We start from the raw sequence: 13,186 nt of genomic DNA on the forward strand, positions 1-13,186 counted from the left end.
GATCCAAGTTTGATCTCCAGTACCAAAAAGAATGGACTCCCTAGCCTTTTTAAGAAAAAAAGAAAATGTTATCTAAATAATGCCCCAACTATAGAAGTAGATATGCTCATTATAGAAAATTTTAGAAAATACAAGCAAGCATACAGAAGAAAATGCAAAATTATTTAAAATTTCAACTCTCAGAAATACTATTAATATTTTAGTGTATTTATTTCTATTCTAAAATACTTTTCAAAAGCAGGATTTTAGTTGCTATGCTGAAAAGATTTTTAAAAGCTTCTGAAGTTTGAATATTTGGCTTTCAATTAATAATATTATTATTAATGCTGTTTACAGTGAAGAAGCAAAGCAAAAACAAACACTTTGACATAAACTTTTCACACCAGTTTTTTTGTTTGTTTGTTTGGTTGGTTGGTTGGTTGGTTGGCTGGTTGGTTGGTTGGTTGTTTGGTTGGCTGGTTGGTTGGTTGGTTGGTTGGTTGGTTGGTTATGGACATTCCTGGACCAGTAAGCATGGATAGTGCTGGAGATCTGATGTTAAATCCACTAGACACTTTCCAATCCTCATCTTTCTTCAGTTCTCAGTGATTTCTGACACTCTTGGGTGCTACACTTTCCTGGAAGCCCTTTTCCTTTGCTCTGTGATAACAAGTGTTCCTGCTTCCTGCCTACCTCTCTGCCTGTTTTCAAAGTCCCTTGATGATTTCCTCCTCTAATTATAGATGTTGACATTAGGCTTCCATTCTATGCTCTCTTCTCATCTATGCTCAGGGTTTCCTTTACATTTCTGTGTCTACAGTTCCCAGCTCTCATCTCTTCCCAGATCTCTTTTACAGGCTCCAGCATGTAAATCCTAGACTGATGGACTTCTCCCATATCAGTGTCTTACAGACATTTCAAATCCATGATCTTACCACAACACTTCTACACTTCTTATTTCCTCATTTAGAAGAAGAATAAATATTATGATGGTAATGTGCATCACTCTTTTGCTCCTAATTTTAATAGGAATGACTCCTTGTTGTGTATTAAGCAAGATACTGCCTGCTGGCCTGAGAATAATTTTAATTGTGTAAAACTGTACAAAGGAAGACTTTTCCCTCCATATATTTAGACCAGACCATTTGTTTGTGATGTGTTAATCCTACCATGTGGCCTAAACCTGTACCTTTGTCTACCAATGATCTTTGCTTTGGGTGCTAAAATTATCCAACTTATAATAAATATTTAAAGCTAACAAAGGCCAAAGCTACATAGTTAAATAGACAAAAATATTCAATAAAGGACCACAGCTTGTTAAAGACACCAAAATTTGATAAATTAAAGGTAAAAAGACTTTTTAGAAACAAAACCAAGCTCTCAAATAAAGAGCATACCAAATGTTTCAGCAATTCCACTAGTAGGTATATATCCAAAAGAACTGAAGTCAGGATCTTAAAGAGATATCTGTACTCCCATGTTTATTGCAGCATTATTCACAATAGCCAAGATATGGAAACAACCCAAGTATCCATCAACAGATGAATGGATAAAGAATATGTGAAGGGCCAGGGATTTAGCTCAGTGGTTCTGCAGCCTGCCTCTCAAGTGCAAGGTCCCAAGTTTCATCCCTGGTACCAAAAAAAAAAAAAAAAGAATATGTGATACATGCATACAATCAATTATTATTCAACCTCCAAAAATGAAGGAAACTCTATCATTTGGGACAACACAGATGAATTTGACTCTATGCTAAGTGAAATAGATTTGTCACAAATGGACAAATATTGATGAACTCCACTTATTTTAGGTGTCTATAATGTCAAACTAATAGAAGCAGATAATATAATAGTGGCTTCCAGGAGCTAGGTGCTGGGAGAATTCAGAAGTTGTTACTTAAAGGGCATAAAATTTGAGTTATGCTAGATGAATACACTGTACAGATCTGCTGTACAACATACTACCTGTAGATAATATGTTATTGTGCAGTTCAAAATTTGTTAAGAGGGTGAGGAGAGCTCATATTTAGTGTTATTATCAAACACACAACAACAACAAAAATACACGGTAACTTTGGGAAGTGTTGTCTAGTATCTTGATTGGGTGATGGTATTACATGTTTTATATATGTCCAGACTCATTAAATGATACACATTAAGGGTATTCAGTTCTCTTCATACAAATTATGTCTCAGGAAAGCTGTTATCAATTTAAAAAGCAAGAACTTAAAGTTTACATGTATGAACTGGGTGGATTTAAACTGGTGAAAGAAATAATTTTCCTCCTCAAAATTAGGATCTACAAAATTTGAGCCACAAAATTAGACTTGGCAAAAATAATAGCCATAATAGCCAACTCACAAAGGCAGAAGCTGTTATCTGTATAAGATCTGATGTGGGCCACAGAGAGGACAAAATAAGCAAAAGCAATGAATCAGCTTTCTTCAGCTCAAGGAAAATAATTTCAGAATAATATAAACAGGAGGAAATGGGATCAATTTAACTGTGCTATGAACATTTGATTGAGGAATTATTTTAGGGGATTCCCCTCAACACAGGATATGTCCCCTGATGAGGTTTTATATATCAAGTTTGATGGCTTCTCCTCCTCTTGCTCTTCCTCCCCACACTCTGCATAGAATGAGGCAACAGATTCTGGATCCAAAGGCTCATAGCAAGGCTGGAGAACAAAGCCACTCCTATGTGTGACTTTTGTAGGGGCAGAGCCAACCTGAACATTATTCAGGCCTTTGCATGGCTTTCCTACACTCTTTCCTGTGTATCTCACCTAAGATTTCTATGAGGAGGCTATCAAAACACTTTTACATCATCAAAGCCTCTTAGAAAACATCTGCTGCAGTTGTTCCCAACCTTGGGCCATAAGTCTTGGGCTACCTAACATTATCTGCAGAGTGAATAAATAATAGATGTTCTACTGCTTATTTAAAAGTGCTACTAAATTAATTTTTGTGCTTTCTCATTCTGTGTCTTTCAAATCAACAGATTCTAAAAGCCCAATTATTATCATAGGGAAGTTCTTCCTAAGGTTAAATGAGGTCTTTAAAGCCAAAGTTGATCAATGTAATGCCTTCATTTTGTATGTGAGGAACAGGTAAGCAAAGAGAGTCACCTAGGGTCACTTACTAAATTAATAACCGTGCTGGATCTTTAGTCTTTTTCTTAGTTGCAACAAAAGACTCTTTTTACCAGATTCCTTTTTAAGGAAGATCAAACTTGACCATGGCTTTATGATTTCAAATTTGTTCTTTTAAGGTTTGTTTTGTGTTGTTATAATCAGTGGTAGCTAAATCTAATTATCCTAGAGACAGTGAAAAAACAGATCACCCTGACCCTCAGAGAATAATTATAAAATAATTACACCTGAGTTAATTGCAATTTTATTATTAACACAGAAAAATATCATTTTTTTTCCTAAGCCATCTACCATTGAGGACAATGACTACAAAGTTTCAAAACTTGTAACACTTCCTGAGACCACAATCCCCCTGCGGAGGCTACATTTACCAACCTTCTCTGCACCAGATGTACCTGCCCGACTAAAGAGACTAAATACTCACCAACAAAACATGACCCATACAATGAGTATCTCATTGCTTAGAAGAAATTTTCATGCCTGGGATTTTCATTTTTTGTCTTTGCTTTTTTTCATTAGCTGGAATATGAACACATCCATGACCTAACTTTGATTTAGTGGACACAGTTAATGCCCCCATGGTGGTGTATCAACTAGAACAGCAGGCACTGAAGTCTCTAAGTGAACACAAGGAGCAATACTACCCAGTGTGGACACTTTGGCTCAAGTCACTCATTCTTTTTTAAGACACTGTCCCTTGGGGCTCTGTCATGGTCTTTCTGTCTTTCCCATCATTTGCACCGTGAGCAAACATTTTCTTGGCCTTTGGGAGCATTGAGAGACAAAACTAAAGTTGTTAGTTTGCCACACTGTCCAAAATATATTTAATTCTAGAATGGTCTATACAATGTGTGAGTGGGAGGTGTTGGGGAGGGAATAGCAAATCTGTTTTAGGATCAAAAGGGTGTTGTTCATGTTATAAAAGAAAGCCATAGATGTTTGCTGCATATTTTACCTCAAAGAAAACTTTTTAAACCCCTCCTGTTCTCATAATTCCTACTGAAAAAAATTATAGGAGTAGACAGAGAAAAACACTGAAAAAAATACTCATACCTCTGAACTCTGAGGGTGGACATTAATTCAAATTGTATTTGACATTATTAAAATATTTTTATGTTGATCTTTAAACTAATCCTTCCATTTTCCCCTTTGTACTAAGGTGACATTATAGTGGACTTTTTGACATGTAAGGGGAGAAAGGGAATTCAAAGTTGCTTTCTCTTTTTGCCGCATTTTTGTTGGGCTCCCAGCCTAACATTACATTTGGAACCAAATCCAGCAGCAACTGAGCTGGAAGAGGAGAGCCTAAGTCTGGGTGTGTGGTTCCTCCTGAGAAACAGATGTGCCCTAGGGACTCCTCCTGTCTAGGTACCCAGAGCCTGAGGACAGCCCTGCTAAAGCTCCTGCCAGCCCCCAAAATCAAGGAGCTGCCACAGAACTGATGTGGACATGGGAGGCTCTGTGGTGGCCACACACAGGCTGAGAAGGGATATTCCCTTCTCCCTTTGTCTTCTTTCCCATCCAGTTTCCTCTTGTCTTGGAAAATACTGCCCCTTCCCCTCCAGGGCATCTGCAGGGAGCAACGGATTAAGTGATGTCTTCTATTCTCTTCTGGTTTAAAATATCCTAATTCCGTTATTTAGATAGGCATAGGTGGTGCGCTTCTATAATCCCAGCACCAGGGAGGCTGAGACAGGAGGATTGCTGCAAGTCTAAAGCCAGCCTGGGCTTCAGAGGGAGTTCAGGGCCAGCCTGAACTACATAGTGAGAAAAACACAAAAAACCAAATGAAACAAAAAAACCCCATAATTCTGTTACTTATAATTGGACTATCTCTGCTTTCCAATGCAAAAATAAAGCCCTTTTCCATCTGTTCTGCCTCCTTAAAACTTTCTCTGTTGATTTGTAACTTTCAGAGTCTCCAACACAATCAAAGGTGTCTGGCTCCTCACTTCAATATGAGGTAATTTATTTTTCTTATCTACAATACAAGTCAAGTAATATCCTTTTTTAAAGTTAGTTATTGATTGATCTGAACTCATCATCTTTGTTGTTTTCAAAATATTTGTTATAATAAATATATAACCTCATCACTTGAACATGTGAAAAAGACTGAATTGGGTTCATGGTATCTCCCCAACTCCAGAAAAATGGAACAGGAAAGGACTTCTCTCAGTTTGTGTACTTTGATCCAATAATGGTCAGAGACTTTTCAATCACTATCTTAGGAATTTAAATTCCTTTACAAAGTAACATTTTCCAACCACTACTTCTGGCTCAGTGTTCACAGATAATCTCTATTTCTGTGTTTTCAAGATGAGATAATATTTAATTTTTCTAAAGGCTATGTTGTAATGGGTAATAAATGCTTAATAATTTAAATTATACTGCTTATTAAAAATTTGTTCATATTAACTTAAAGGTTGAACTGATCTAGCATATCTTTTTTTAAAAACTCAGCAATTCAAAATACAATTATTTTATCACTTTGTAAAAAAGGCTGCGAAAAACTTTTCTCTACCACCTCTGTCTGTCATAAAACCTTTCCTTATCTAGAGACATTATCTTTGGCAGGCTTTAATTATGATAATTATCTTCTAAAAATTTAATTATTGACCCTAAATACTATAAGAAACTAACAATCTAGGGCTAGGGGTGTAGCTCAGGGGCACTTCGCCTGTCTGGCAAGTGCAAAGTCCTGAGTTCGATCCCTGGTACTAAAAAAATAAATAAATAACAATATAAATATCACATTATCAACTAACATCATAACATTGGGCAAATAAACAACATTTGAATTTTTGATAGCACATTGGGTTGATGGTATCAAAACTCATGTAAATACAGAGTTTCAGTTCATTTACTTTTAAGATCATCTTCTCCATCTGCTAAAGTTTGGATCTTAATAGTCCCTCAAAGGCCCATGCGTGGAACAAAGGCTTTCTCTCCAGCTTGGTGCTATTGGAGGTGGTACAAACTTGAAGACATGAGGCTTAGCAGGAGGTTTTAGGCCATTGGTCACAAGCCCTTGAAAGGAATAGTCAAACCCCAGCCCATTCCTCTCTTTGTTTGATAGCCACCCATGAAGTGAACAGCTTTGCTCTATGATATGCTCCATGCCATGATGTGCTGCCTTGCAACAGTCCCCAAAACAATGGGGCAAACTAACCTCCAAGTGAAAACTCCAAAACTGTAAGCCAAAATGTACCTTCTTTCTTTATAAGTTAATTATCTCAGGTATTTGTTAAAATAATGGAAAGGTGACTAACACACAACCTAATCTAAACACACTTTAGATCAGAGAAATCTCTTCTTTTTTCTGTCAGAGGCAAAAGTTAACACAGCTGTAAAATACTCAGAGAAACCAATGTATTTTTAGAGACCATATTCAATGATAGTCAAACACTGATTATAAATAGCTCAGTAATTCATTTGCCATCCATGTCTGACCCCAAAATGCTATGTATGAATATGTGATGCTCCTTCTGGATAAATGAGATTTCAGAAAGCAAAATTGTTTTATGATCAAGCTAAAATCTATTTAATAAAAAGTCTTTAACAAAGCCGTGGTTTCAAACCAATCCACAGCAGTGACATATGATAAATGTCCTGCTGCTAACATGAACATTATAATTAAATCATAAGGATAACTCAACCCAATGCTAACCATTGTTTTTATGTTCACCATTTACATGCTGAAAGTCTGTGTCAAGACTAAGAGCTGAAAAAGAATCAATACATAAAAACAAAAGCATCCATTTTGCTTTCCTGGCTTCAGATGGAAGGAAGGTTGGCTGATTCCACTTATATTGTACATATATGTACAGAGAGAGAGAGAGAGAGAGAGAGAGAAATTTTAAATGACTCTAGGAACTTATTTTTAAATGAGAACTTAGAAAAGATATATTAAGTATTTTATCAACTCTTCAGGTAAAATCCCTCAACCTCAATTTTTAATGCCTAAAAGACTCATTTCTGAGGTCAACTGTATTTTTGCAAGCTTTAAGTTAGTTTAAAAGGGCAACATTTGCTAATTTATGGTCACAGCACAAAACAAGTTGAGACCCATCTTGATTATTTGAAATCACTTAAATGAATTTTGCTTAAAGGCCACAGGTTGGGCCAGGTATTGTTCCCAAATTTCTGATAATAGTCAGAATTCTAACTGAGAAATATGAATTTCTAGAAATTCTAGAGAATTCCCCAGATCATAAACTATTCTTAAAATATTTTCAATATTCCTCATATCTTTTACTCATTATCATAGCTATCTAAAAAACTTGTTCACTTAATAAAAAATATTAACTTGAACGACATTTACAAAGAACTGTAGCTATAAAAAATATTTGAAATTGGAAAACACTGGCAAATATTATTGGGTAATATTACAATAACACTCAGCTCTCCCAGCAGAGTTAACAACACCACACAGAATCAAAATTTAAATTGCCAATGTAAGATCTTACGTTGCCTCCCAAACACATTATTTTTTGGAGTACTAGTCATAGACTTGTCAAAAGGACACTGCATACAAATTATTAATATTTGTTTTATTTGTAAGAATGAGTTACCATTAGCAGCAGAAGGGACCATAATCACATCCTTATAATGGCCTTGGCTACAAGTTGAGTTATTAGATTATGATATTTCCCTCCTCCGGGCTTCTAACCAGGTTCCTAGAAATGCTGACCTTGACCTCAGGATCCACCCATTAATGTTTCCTACTCTCACTTGCCATCTGATGTCAGTGGATTCCTTCTAATCACTTGTGTCTCTGTATTGCTTATTAAAGCTTTTATTCTCACAGGAGAAATACATTTTTCTTTGATCCTAATTTCCTGACAGTTTTCTGAGAATCCAGAATAGTAGATGTGTTCTGGGAGATCTCAAGGAAGAATTCCCACACGGAAACAGTAAGTTTGACTGAAGACATAGGTCAGTGAAATAACAGTTTCATGATAGCATTTTGCTGTATTTTCAAAGGGTACCCAGGAAAAATACTAAGAGCATAGAAAATGGCTCCTCAGTCTTTTCTTTTATTTAGCTCACCTCAACCCTGGTGGCAACACTGCTTCTGGCAAGGCTGGTCCTAGAGCAAGGTATTCAATCTATATTCTGAGGAACACTCCAGGCTCAGAGAACCCTGAAAGACTCCTGGGGATAGGGCTAATGAATCCCATCTCTACTTTCAACCACAGTAGCCCTATACCTATCAGTTTAATATATCTTGCCTTTTCCAAAAATAAATTTTTAGTTTTTTAAAGGGTCAATTCTACTGCTGACTTAGCTTACTGACCTCCAGTGGAGCTGATCTCTGGAAGACTGAGTCAATTTTAGGTCAGGGTCTTAAAATCCAGTGCAGATAGGGTCATAGGAAAGGAGTTCCCAGGACTCTGGAACCTGGTCAGGGTGACTTCACCTCTGCTCAGACCTGGGAGATCAACACCGGATGACTCAGCCTTTAGAAGTCCAACTACAGCCTGAGCCAGACCTTCCTAGTCTCTCTGACTGTACATAACCTGTCAGAAACTCTCCAGGAGACTGGGAGCAAAGTCAGAACTGGAAAGGCCTGCAAACTCTCAACTGCTTTATAAGCACTTCTCTGTATTTCCTCCCAACCGAGTTTGCTGTGACACTGAAAATACCTCCATGGAGATTGCAAACTGGGCCAAACTTTTCTATTTTTTCTTCTTTTTTTCTTTTCTCTTCTTCTCCCTCCTCTTCGTTCTCTTTCCCTTCCTTTTCATCTTTTCTTTCTTCAACTCTTCCTCCCTTCTTCCTTCTTCTGTTTTTCTTCTTTTCCTGAAGAAGAGAATCATTTCATTTCTGTTCACAACTTTTTGTTTCTCCCCATTTTTTTCCAGAACAAAGTCCCTGCACAGTCATGCAGAATGTAGTGTACTTGGCCAGCTGATCAGTTTATACTCTCTCCCTTCTCCTCAGGCCCCTGTCCCCAGAGGTCCGAGTCTGCCACACTCTTCCCTGGGCCCATTGTACTTGCCCTTCCCTATGCCTTTGCTCACATCAGGCTCTCAGAAAGTGTGTCCATCCATACAATGTCTTTGTCCATCAAAGTCAAGGCTCTGCTCATACATGCCTGAGCCACCAGTGTTGGCTGAAGTCATCGTCAATCTCCTTGAACATGGGATGATCCACCACAGCACATAACACTCTGCCTTACATTAAAATATTCTTAATAAAAAAAAGAATTAAACTGAACCCCTCACTATCAAAACACACGTTTTATATAGCAAGCTTTAAGATAGGTTATCAACTAGCTAACTAAGTAAGAGAAGACTAAAGAAATATCTCTAAATATTTGTGTTGCCTTATGATTTTAATTCTAAGGGATGAATGTTCTCATAAGAATTTTTTTAAATCCAGGATCTTATTTAATTGGAAAATGTTTCCAGATTTTTAATATAATTTCACATAAGCTCATTTTATAAATTTTTTGTATTTTATATTTAGCAATATCAGAACAAATCTCAACAAAAAACATTATAGCCCTGCAAAGTAGCAAGTTCATAGAGAATGTTAGCAACAAACAAATACAAATGTATCATCCGGCCCATATTCCCTTGTTTATGTATCTTACCAAACTGTCTCAGTAACTTAGAATGTTGGATAGCCATGGTAATGCAAGATTCACAGAAAATAAATTAGAATTCAGAGTCGTATGCACTGAATAACTCAAAACAAAAACCATCTTGTTGAACAACCTGCAACTTTGGTGATAAAGATGGAGAGAATGGGTCAATGTCTCAGATCAAGGGCTTTGAAATCAGATAAACTTATGTGAATATTGGCTCCACCACCAGCTATCTGTGTCATCACTTGCTGACTCAATTTTCTCCTCAGTGAAATGGAATGTGTGGGGCTGTCATATGATGATTAGATATCTTATAAGTTCTGTGAGAACAGAGATCATCTCTTGTTTACAATCTTTGCCTCAGTGCCTAGCAACATGTCCGACATAATAGTAGCACTCAAATAAATTTCTGTGGATTCAAAAAAATAAGTAAGTATTCCAAACAATGTCAGGAAGGAATTTCCACATAGAAATATTAGATTTGAGAGATCAATTAACTAATGCAGTTTCCTAACAGCATTTTGCTATATTTTTCAAATGAAACCTTGAGAATGTACTAAGGTAGAAAATACATGAATAAAAAAAATGAATGATTCCTCAGAGTAATGTTTGTTATATATTAGGAACTTTATGAATATATCAAAAACTGTACTTTGATTTAGTATACTATAATTGTCTTCTGTGTTTTACATGATTTTTGGCCTATTAGTCTGTATACATGATAATTGACTTTATAATGACTTACAAGATAAATAAATGAATTTGATGCTGGCAAAATAAAAGGGGGATGGAAGATAAGGGGAAAAAAGAATTGAAATGTGGATTATATATGTACCAATTTCTTACAATGAATTTAATCATTATGTACTGCAAACATGTACTAATAAAAATTTAGATTTTTTTAATTAAAAAAAGAACTCTGAGTGGAAGCCCCAAAGTATCTTTATAAAGAAAACTGTCCCAGCAATCGGCAGAGAATGTGCTGTATAGCTCACACTGCATTTTAACATGATGTTAGGCTGACACTTGTACTTATGGTCTTGTGTCAGGTGAAAGGATCTGACCTTTAAATCTATGTGATCATATCTGCAGGATGCTTCATGAACATTCACCAAATTTAACCACTGCATTTGAAGAGCTTCAAGGACTTTTCTTTTAATCAGTAGAGATCTGGGACATTCTGAAGAATCTTGGAGCCATTTACACTTAAATTTAAAATTTTACACTTTAAAATTGCAGAGGCCTGTGTTTCGATTTATTGCTGTCCTACTACCACTTTCTCTAGTTCTGCTCACTCCTCTTCTTAGCACCTGCATCTTCCCAAGGGGTCACAAACAGAAAATGGGCAAAAGAGAATCAGAGAACTGCCTTTTCTTCAATCTTGGGTGATTTACTTTGTCCTCTCTCCAAGTATTAACTGAGCATCAAAGTGCTGAAGACTAGAAGTAAATAGTAAACAAGATCCAGTTGCTGCTTCCCACAGAAAGGTGACAATCCTGTTGAAGTAGAATTTGGGGACAGGTGAGGCAGGAGCCCATAGTGGGAACTAAAAAGGCAGCTCTTTATGTTGCTCCCTAACTGGTCCTGTTGGGGAGGGATTTGGGTTTAGTCATTGGTGTTAGGACAGGAACATGGGTGTGCATTTGCCCCTCACAAACCTCCCTTGTGTGCCAGACATCTGAAATAGCATCATTTCATTACAAAAGAGCTGCTGAGGTCACCAAGCTTGACCCTCCCTCTTTTAACAGATGTGGCACTAAAGTCCACAGGGATTCAATGACCTACTCACCATTGTGAAGCTAATTCTGGGCAACACTAGACATCAGGGCAAACACAAAACCAGACACAAGGCCTTTGGCTTCTTGACAGCCTTAACCATCAGCATTCTCCTCTTTGGATGGGAATAGCCTCCAGAAGAGAAGGGGTTGGGAAGAAACACACCCCTTTATTACGGAACCGTCACTGTACAAATCCTGGCAATTCCACACAAGAAGTCAGTTCTCAGGAATATCTATCCATTGTGTTAGGCTTCAGGCCCTACCAGAAAACCCCAACTTCCCTCTGCTAGGGCTGGGTAGCTGAGCTGATCTCATTGGGAATCTGAGTTGAGAAGCTGGGCCACTAACATCTAGTGCATGCGATATGCTAGGGGCAGTTCTAAGAGCATTTACATGTAATCTCCTCCTCCGGTGTTCACAACCACTATTTTCCCTTAGCAGTCACTGAAACTGAGGTGTAGAGAGTTAAATAACTTATTCAAGGCCACAGGGCAAGTTAGAGAGGTAGGGTGAGAGCAGATAGTGAGGCTCCACGCTCTAAACCACATCGTTTATATCAACTCCTGCCTATCATCCACTGATATATAAAAATCAATCCATACAATAGGAATCATATCTTTTCACAGTTCTTTGAGTGAGAAATTGGAGCAGGAAATTATAGAGACACCTCATCAGTGTTCCACAACATCATTTTAAATGAGCTGATTAATGATTCTCTGAGATACTTGATAAAGAGTTGAGAAAAATGACCCAAGGATCCCTTCTGGCTCAGATAACAACAAATCATCAAGAAATGTTGGTCTTGTGAGTTCTGATCCTACTTCCATTCCTATATGACACTGATAAATCACTTATTTTTCTACTGCTTTGCTTCTTCAGTTTTAAGTAATCACTGATTGTGAAGAAAAAAAAATACAAGTTTTAATTCCAAAGCAGTTTTTGGCCCAATTGCTCACCTAAACCCATGATTAGACATATTGTTGCAGATAATTTAATTATTATCATAATTATAGGTATATTTTTATCATTGCTAGAAGTACTATTTTACCATATGAAGTAATATGTATGAATCTTTCTTTATTGTGTACTTAAGAGTATGGACTTGCATGTATTCTATTCTGAAGTGCAACTAAAGTTGCATGAAGTAATGTGAAGCAAAGATATAAACCAGGACGCAGAATGAACTCTGTGTGTTTATAACTCACTTGTTCCAATACCACAATCATACAGAGATAAAAGTACACTCCCTTCAAAATATGGAACAGTTAAGTTTAATTATGTTTACTCCCAGCCAGTTAATTAGACAAAGTTCACTTTTGATATCATTATGTCACACTTGGGACTAAATACATCAGAGGGATCAGACAAAACATGGCAGCCAAAAGTTCTGGGGCTGAAGGCAGATGCAATGGTATTTTCAGAAAGCATTTCCAGCTCAATGTGGAGAAACTCTCCAAGCCACTTTCAACCACTAATTCTTCTAATGTGAAAGCTGATCATTAACAAGTTCACAGAAAGTCATTCTCCACCAAGAGTTCCCTTCAGAAGCTGAGTGATCTGTTACAATTTAAGACTCAAAATACAAAAGAAATGTGTCATTTGTGTAAAACCGCCAGACTCTGTATTTCTAGAAGTGGAGATGCATCTAAGTTTACCATGCCAATTTCTACAGTTCATAAGAGGT

The 13,186-nt window shown here is 36.9% G+C and overlaps 1 long non-coding RNA gene across 2 annotated transcripts in view; it reads right to left on the reverse strand.

Annotated features, from left to right (window-relative positions):
- Positions 1–335: 335 nt before the first annotated feature.
- LOC147829224 (uncharacterized) overlaps positions 336–13,186 on the reverse strand; it is a 132,483-nt gene continuing 119,632 nt past the window's right edge. For both annotated transcript variants that reach the window (XR_015449338.1, XR_015449339.1), the window contains exons 2-3: positions 8,778–8,934; positions 336–1,610 (exon numbers count right to left, since the gene is read on the reverse strand). This is a non-coding gene — a long non-coding RNA (uncharacterized LOC147829224). The remainder of the gene's footprint in view (positions 1,611–8,777; positions 8,935–13,186) is intronic.

Source organism: Heterocephalus glaber, unplaced genomic scaffold, assembly GCF_053883595.1.
Source record: "Heterocephalus glaber isolate CG9 unplaced genomic scaffold, H.glaber_assembly_v1.0 deba00000676, whole genome shotgun sequence".
Taxonomy (NCBI): domain Eukaryota; kingdom Metazoa; phylum Chordata; class Mammalia; order Rodentia; family Bathyergidae; genus Heterocephalus; species Heterocephalus glaber.